The sequence below is a fragment of the Coregonus clupeaformis genome, chromosome 26, assembly GCF_020615455.1.
Source record: "Coregonus clupeaformis isolate EN_2021a chromosome 26, ASM2061545v1, whole genome shotgun sequence".
In the NCBI taxonomy this organism is placed as follows: domain Eukaryota; kingdom Metazoa; phylum Chordata; class Actinopteri; order Salmoniformes; family Salmonidae; genus Coregonus; species Coregonus clupeaformis.
Window position 1 is genome coordinate 11,207,301 of NC_059217.1, and position 8,519 is coordinate 11,215,819.

Consider the following 8,519-nt stretch of genomic DNA (forward strand, 5'->3'; position numbering starts at 1 on the left):
TTGGTCTAATAATCTCAAAACTGTTCCTTTTCAATTGCTACCATAGTTATGCATATGCTTGTTATATGTCTTCTGTAAGAAACATTTCAATTTAGCCCTTTCCATATAGGCCCATTCCCACGAGTGTAAAGGGTTAACAGTTTCCAAAAAATATATGTAGTGTATGTAACAACTTGGTTGTCTTTCTGATACAATATAGCACATTCCCTAAATATCTTTAAGGCTAGAAAATTATGCCATTTATGCATCAAATTAAATTGTAATAAATACATTATAAATAAATACATTTCTATTAAATAAGGTGCATCTGCTCAATGTGGGAAGCCTAAATGGGGCCAATATTTTAGCCAGCATTTGGACCACATTGTGCCAATGTGGGCATGTTTGCTGGGAAATGATGGTCCTCTGTAGCTCAACTGGTAGAGCACAGCGCTTGAAACGCCAAGTTAGTGGGTTCGAGCCCCGGGACCACCCATACACAAAAATGTATGCACGCATGACTGTAAGTTGCTTTGGATAAAAGCGTCTGCTAAATGGCATATTTTTTTTATTTCAGGCAAAGTGAGGGATTCCCTAACCAAATATGTGCTGGCCACACTGGGCAAATGCCTTGGGGGCCAACGTGGAGCCGATGAACAAAGGAGCATTGGCCCAATGTGGGAAGCCTACGTGGGGCCAATATTTTAGCCTGCATTGGGCCCACATTGTGCTAATGTGAGCATGTTTGCTTGGTACAAAACGCTCCTACATAGGATATGATTCCCAGAAATGTTCCTCTGCTCACACAAACACTCAAAACACATGGCACACACACATACAAATCCTATCGACTGTATGGTCGGTGTTTACTATAAACACACCTGTGTCGCCATGCGGTTGGTAGCATTTCTTGTTTTGTTAAGCCATACTATAGTTATCCTCAATCACCCTTCATAGACAGACATGGCTAATAGACATATCTGATCTTTCCACTGAATCACAACACACGGCTACATATAGAACACTACAGAACTTCCAGAACCAGAACACCAGAGTGTTCCGTTACAGTAAATAAGGAAAGTGTAGTGTTGGCAATGGTTTGATTGCAAGCTGGTATTTTGGGAACAGATGTTCTGATATAAACATGACTGTGTACTCAAGTGTTTATCTCTCATGTACTACAGGCTAAAGTACTGTACAGCAACACAGCAAAACAGCTCAGGTTGTTGCCAGTCTACGCCACCACGGGGCCAATCTCACAGTTGGTACAGTGGAGAAAAAAAGTATTTAGTCAGCCACCAATTGTGCAAGTTCTCCCACTTAAAAAGATGAGAGAGGCCTGTAATTTACATCATAGGTACACGTCAACTATGACAGCCAAATTGAGAAAATGTTTTCCAGGAAATCACATTGTAGGATTTTTTATGAATTTATTTGCAAATTATGGTGGAAAATAAGTATTTGGTCACCTACAAACAAGCAAGATTTCTGGCTCTCACAGACCTGTAACTTCTTCTTTAAGAGGCTCCTCTGTCCTCCACTCGTTACCTGTATTAATGGCACCTGTTTGAACTTGTTATCAGTATAAAAGACACCTGTCCACAACCTCAAACAGTCACACTCCAAACTCCACTATGGCCAAGACCAAAGAGCTGTCAAAGGACACCAGAAACAAAATTGTAGACCTGCACCAGGCTGGGAAGACTGAATCTGCAATAGGTAAGCAGCTTGGTTTGAATAAATCAACTGTGGGAGCAATTATTAGGAAATGGAAGACATACAAGACCACTGATAATCTCCCCTCGATCTGGGGCTCCACGCAAGATCTCACCCCGTGGGGTCAAAATGATCACAAGAACGGTGAGCAAAAATCCCAGAACCACACGGGGGGACCTAGTGAATGACCTGCAGAGAGCTGGGACCAAAGTAACAAAGCCTACCATCAGTAACACACTACGCCGCCAGGGACTCAAATCCTGCAGTGCCAAACGTGTCCCCCTGCTTAAGCCAGTACATGTCCAGGCCCGTCTGAAGTTTGCTAGAGTGCATTTGGATGATCCAGAAGAGGATTGGGAGAATGTCATATGGTCAGATGAAACCAAAATAGAACTTTTTGGTAAAAACTCAACTCGTCGTGTTTGGAGGACAAAGAATGCTGAGTTGCATCCAAAGAACACCATACCTACTGTTTAGCATGGGGGTGGAAACATCATGCTTTGGGGCTGTTTTTCTGCAAAGGGACCAGGACGACTGATCCGTGTAAAGGAAAGATAGAATGGGGCCATGTATCGTGAGATTTTGAGTGAAAACCTCCTTCCATCAGCAAGGGCATTGAAGATGAAACGTGGCTGGGTCTTTCAGCATGACAATGATCCCAAACACACCGCCCGGGCAACGAAGGAGTGACTTCGTAAGAAGCATTTCAAGGTCCTGGAGTGGCCTAGCCAGTCTCCAGATCTCAACCCCATAGAAAATCTTTGGAGGGAGTTGAAAGTCTGTGTTGCCCAGCGACAGCCCCAAAACATCACTGCTCTAGAGGAGATCTGCATGGAGGAATGGGCAAAAATACCAGCAACAGTGTGTGAAAACCTTGTGAAGACTTACAGAAAACGTTTGACCTGTGTCATTGCCAACAAAGGGTATATAACAAAGTATTGAGAAACCTTTGTTATTGACCAAATACTTATTTCCCACCATGATTTGCAAATAAATTCATTAAAAATCCTACAATGTGATTTTCTGGATTTTTTTTCTCATTTTGTCTGTCATAGTTGACTTGTACCTATGATGAAAATTACAGGCCTCTCTCATCTTTTTAAGTGGGAGAACTTGCACAATTGGTGGCTGACTAAATACTTTTTTTCCCCACTGTAGCTCAGAGGGTAAACCATTAGAGAAGGCCATAAATAGGGTTAAGATACAGTGGGGGAAAAAAGTATTTAGTCAAAATCAAATCAAATTGTATTGGTCACATGCGCCGAATACAACAGGTGCAGACATTACAGTGAAATGCTTACTTACAGCCCTTAACCAACAGTGCATTTATTTTTAACAAAAAAAAAAGTTTTGAGAAAAAAAGAGCAGAAGTAAAATAAAATAACTGTAGGGAGGCTATATATACAGGGGGTACTGGTGCAGAGTCAATGTGCGGGGGCACCGGCTAGTTGAGGTAGTTGAAGTAATATGTACATGTGGGTAGAGTTAAAGTGACTATGCATAAATAATTAACAGAGTTGCAGCAGCGTAAAAGGATGGGGTGGGGGCAGTGCAAATAGTCCGGGTAGCCATGATTAGCTGTTCAGGAGTCTTATGGCTTGGGGGTAGAAGCTGTTGAGAAGTCTTTTGGACCTAGACTTGGCACTCCGGTACCGCTTGCCGTGCGGTAGCAGAGAGAACAGTCTATGACTAGGGTGGCTGGAGTCTTTTACAATTTTGAGGGCCTTCCTCTGACACCGCCTGGTATAGAGGTCCTGGATGGCAGGAAGCTTTGCCCCAGTGATGTACTGGGCCGTACGCACTACCCTCTGTTGTGCCTTGCGGTCGGAGGCCAAGCAGTTGCCATACCAGGCGGTGATGCAACCAGTCAGGATGCTCTCGATGGTGCAGCTGTATAATTTTTTGAGGATCTGAGGACCCATGCCAAATCTTTTCAGTCTCCTGAGGGGGAATAGGCTTTGTCGTGCCCTCTTCACGACTGTCTTGGTGTGTTTGGACCATGATAGTTCGTTGGTGATGTGGACACCAAGGGAACTTGAAGCTATCAACCTGTTCCACTACAGCCCCGTCGATGAGAATGGGGGCGTGCTCAGTCCTCTTTTTTTTCCTGTAGTCCACAATCATCTCCCTTTGTCTTGGTCACGTTGAGGGAGAGGTTGTTGTCCTGGCACCACACGGCCAGGTCTCTGACCTCCTCCCTATAGGCTGTCTCCTCGTTGTCGGTGATCAGGCCTACCACTGTTGTGTCGTCGGCAAACTTAATGATGGTGTTGGAGTCGTGCCTGGCCATGCAGTCATGGGTGAACAGAGAGTACAGGAGGGGACTGAGCACGCACCCCTGAGGGGCCCCGTGTTGAGGATCAGTGTGGCAGATGTGTTGTTACCTACCCTTACCACCTGGGGGCGGCCCGTCAGGAAGTCCAGGATCCAGTTGCATAGGGAGGTGTTTAGTCCCAGGATCCTTAGCTTAGTGATGAGCTTAGAGGGCACTATGGTGTTGAATGCTGAGCTGTAGTCAATGAATAGCATTGTCAGCCACCAATTGTGCAAGTTCTCCCAATTAAAAAGATGAGAGAGGCCTGTAATTTTCATCATAGGTACAAGTCAACTATGACAGACAAAATGAGAAAAAAAATCCAGAAAATCACGTTGTAGGATTTTTAATGAATTTATTTGCAAATTATGGTGGAAAATAAGTATTTGGTCAATAACAAAAGTTTCTCAATACTTTGTTATATACCCTTTGTTGGCAATGACACAGGTCAAACGTTTTCTGTAAGTCTTCACAAGGTTTTCACACACTGTTGCTGGTATTTTGGCCCATTCCTCCATGCAGATCTCCTCTAGAGCAGTGATGTTTTGGGGCTGTCGCTGGGCAACACGGACTTTCAACTCCCTCCAAAGATTTTCTATGGGGTTGAGATCTGGAGACTGGCTAGGCCCTCCAGGACCTTGAAATGCTTCTTACGATGCCACTCCTTCGTTGCCCGGGCGGTGTGTTTGGGATCATTGTCATGCTGAAAGACCCAGCCACGTTTCATCTTCAATGCCCTTGCTGATGGAAGGAGGTTTTCACTCAAAATCTCACAATACATGGCCCCATTCATTCTTTCCTTTACACGGATCAGTCGTCCTGGTCCCTTTGCAGAAAAACAGCCCCAAAGCATGATGTTTCGACCCCCATGCTTCACAGTAGGTATGGTGTTCTTTGGATGCAACTCAGCATTCTTTGTCCTCCAAACACGACGAGTTGAGTTTTTACCAAAAAGTTCTATTTTGGTTTCATCTGACCATATGACATTCTCCCAATCCTCTTCTGGATCATCCAAATGCACTCTAGCAAACTTCAGACGGGCCTGGACATGTACTGGCTTAAGCAGGGGGGACACGTCTGGCACTGCAGGATTTGAGTCCCTGGCGGCGTAGTGTGTTACTGATGGTAGGCTTTGTTACTTTGGTCCCAGCTCTCTGCAGGTCATTCACTAGGTCCCCCCGTGTGGTTCTGGGATTTTTGCTCACCGTTCTTGTGATCATTTTGACCCCACGGGTGAGATCTTGCGTGGAGCCCCAGATCGAGGGAGATTATCAGTGGTCTTGTATGTCTTTCATTTCCTAATAATTGCTCCCACAGTTAATTTCTTCAAACCAAGCTGCTTACCTATTGCAGATTCAGTCTTCCAAGCCTGGTGTAGGTCTACAATTTTGTTTCTGGTGTCCCTTTGACAGCTCTTTGGTCTTGGCCATAGTGGAGTTTGGAGTGTGACTGTTTGAGGTTGTGGACAGGTGTCTTTTATACTGATAACAAGTTCAAACAGGTGCCATTAATACAGGTAACGCAGTGGAGGACAGAGGAGCCTCTTAAAGAAGAAGTTACAGGTCTGTGAGAGCCAGAAATCTTGCTTGTTTGTAGGTGACCAAATACTTATTTTCCACCATAATTTGCAAATAAATTCATAAAAAATCCTACAATGTGATTTCCTGGATTTTTCTCTCTCAATTTGTCTGTCATAGTTGACGTGTACCTATGATGTAAATTACAGGCCTCTCTCATCTTTTTTAAGTGGGAGAACTTGCACAATTGGTGGCTGACTAAATACTTTTTTCCCCCACTGTATAAAGAAATTAAGTCTGGGTGAGAAAATGTGGCAGACTTGAACTTGGCCTAGATCAGGAAGAATCGTATTCCTTTTGTTACGTTTACAATGCATTATGTCACAGTGTTCAGTCGGAGAAAGAGAAAGTGCATTCTAGGAATAGTATATGACCCAGTAGTATAAGTATAAGCTAGGAACATACAGATGATCTCTGTATGTTCCTAGACTACAGGTAACTGCTAAAATAAAGGAAATACCAACAGCAATATGTTACTTTCACCCCTCTTATCTCTTTCTTTCTGATTTATTATCCCCAAGAGCAATTAAGTCTGGGAAGCTGGCACGCTTGGCCTAGGAATTACATTTGTATTTCTCCATTTGATGATCTTACATAACTATACGAGATATTACTTGCAGTCAAAAATTTGATATGACCCAGTAGTAACTATAGGTAACTGCCAAAATAAAGGAAACACCAACATTGTATCTTAATAGGGCGTTGGGCCACCACTGAGCCACAGAACGGCTTCAATGCGCCTTGGCATAGATTCTACAAGTGTCTGCAACGCTATTTGAGGGATACGGCACCATTCTTCCACGAGAAATTCCATAATTTTGTGTTTTGTTGATGGTGGTGGAAAAGCTGTCTCAGGTCCAGCTTCAGAATCTCCCATAAGTGTTAAATTGGATTGAGATCTGATGACTGAGACAATCTCACACACACACAGCAGCACACACACACAACCCTTTAATCCCCTATGCTCCTCTGAGACCTCTCTTCAGAGTCACTGAGATTCTTCTTCTAGCCATGGTAGCCGCAATAATGGGCAACTAGGCAGGTAATTGCTTAATTAACTCAGGAACCACACTTGTGTGGAAGCACCTGCTTTGAAATTCTGTATCCGTCCAGGGCCGGCCCAAGCCTTTTGAGGGCCATAAGCAAGATTTGGTTGGGGGGCCACCCAACATTTTATGTGCAGCCCCTCTTGCTGCAATTCTACACATTTTGCCATGGAGCGTAGAGAAAATGTTAAAATTGTATAATTGTATCATTTCAGAGAAATGTGCCATTTTAAAGCTAATTTCCTGAAATTACACATTTTGCCATGACTTATGCCATGTTAATATGATATCCGAGTGAGAGTGACTAACAAAATCAATGGGAGCCCCCTGGAGATCAGGGGCCTAGGGCACGTGCCCTTCGTGCCCGGTCGGTATTGCCCATGATTACTACAAGTTTAGATAGCTGGCTAGATTAATTTACCAATGTAAACAATCTGTAGCTGACAGGGGCTAAATAACTGACTGTCAGTAGTCATAAAACATTTAGAAACTGCACCTTGTGTATTCTACTATTCTGACTCTCAACAGTAAGTTGAGACCCCGACTGAGTTTCTAAAAAAACTGTTCGGGGGCCTTTAGCGGCCGGGGCCCTAAGCGACCGCTTATGTCGCTTATGCCCTGTATCCCTCATTTCCTTTTATTTTGTCAGTTACCTGTATACAGTGAGGGAAAAAAGTATTTGATCCCCTGCTGATTATGTGTGTTTGCCCACCGACAAAGACATGATCAGCCTATAATTTTAATGGTAGGTTTATTTGAACAGTGAGAGACAGAATAACAACAAAAAAATCCTGAAAAACGCATGTCAAAAAATGTTATACATTGATTTGTATTTTAATGAGGGAAATAAGTATTCAATCCTATGGAAAATGTGTGGGTAGAACTGAAAAATCCTGTGCGAGCAAGGAGGCCTACAAACCTGACTCAGTTACACCAGCTCTGTCAGGAGGAATGGGCCAAAATTTACCCAATTTATTGTGGGAAACTAGTGGAAGGCTACCTGAAATGTTTGACCCAAGTTAAACAATTTAAAGGCAATGCTACAAATACTAATTGAGTGTATGTAAACTTCTGACCCACTGTGATGAAAGAAATAAAAGCTGAAAATAAATCACTCTCTACTATTATTCAGACATTTCACATTCTTAAAATGAAGTGGTGATCCTAACTGACCTAAGACAGGGAATTTTTACTAGGATTAAATGTCAGGAATTGTGAAAAACTAAGTTTAAATGTATTTGGTAAAGGTGTATGTAAACTTCGACTTCAACTGTACACAACATGCCTACCACCTTGAAGATGCAAAATATTTTTTTTGTGAAACAAACAAGAAATGAGACAAAAAAACAGTAAACTTGAGCGTCCATAACTATTCACCCCCACAAAGTCAATACTTTGTAGAGCCACCTTTTGCAGCAATTACAGCTGCAGGTCTCTTGGGGTATGTCTCTATAAGCTTGGCATATCTAGCCACTGGGAGTTTTGCCCATTCTTCAAGGCAAAACTGCTCCAGCTCCTTCAAGTTGGATGGGTTCCGATGGTGTACAGCAATCTTTAAGTCATACCACATATTCTCAATTGGATTGAGGTCTGGGCTTTGACTAGGCCATTCCAAGACACTTAAATGTTTCCCTTTAAACCACTCAAGTGTCACTTTAGCAGTATGCTTAGGGTCTTTGTCCTGCTGGAAGGTGAAATCTCTGGAAGACTGAAACAGGTTTCCCCTCAAGAATTTCCCCTGTATTTAGCGCCATCCATCATTCCTTCAATTATGACCAGTTTCCCAGTCCCTGCTGATGAAAAACATCCCCACAGCATGATGCTGCCACCATTGTCCACCGGAGTCCATCGATCTCGAAGACGCTCTGCACCATGAGCTGGGCAGTC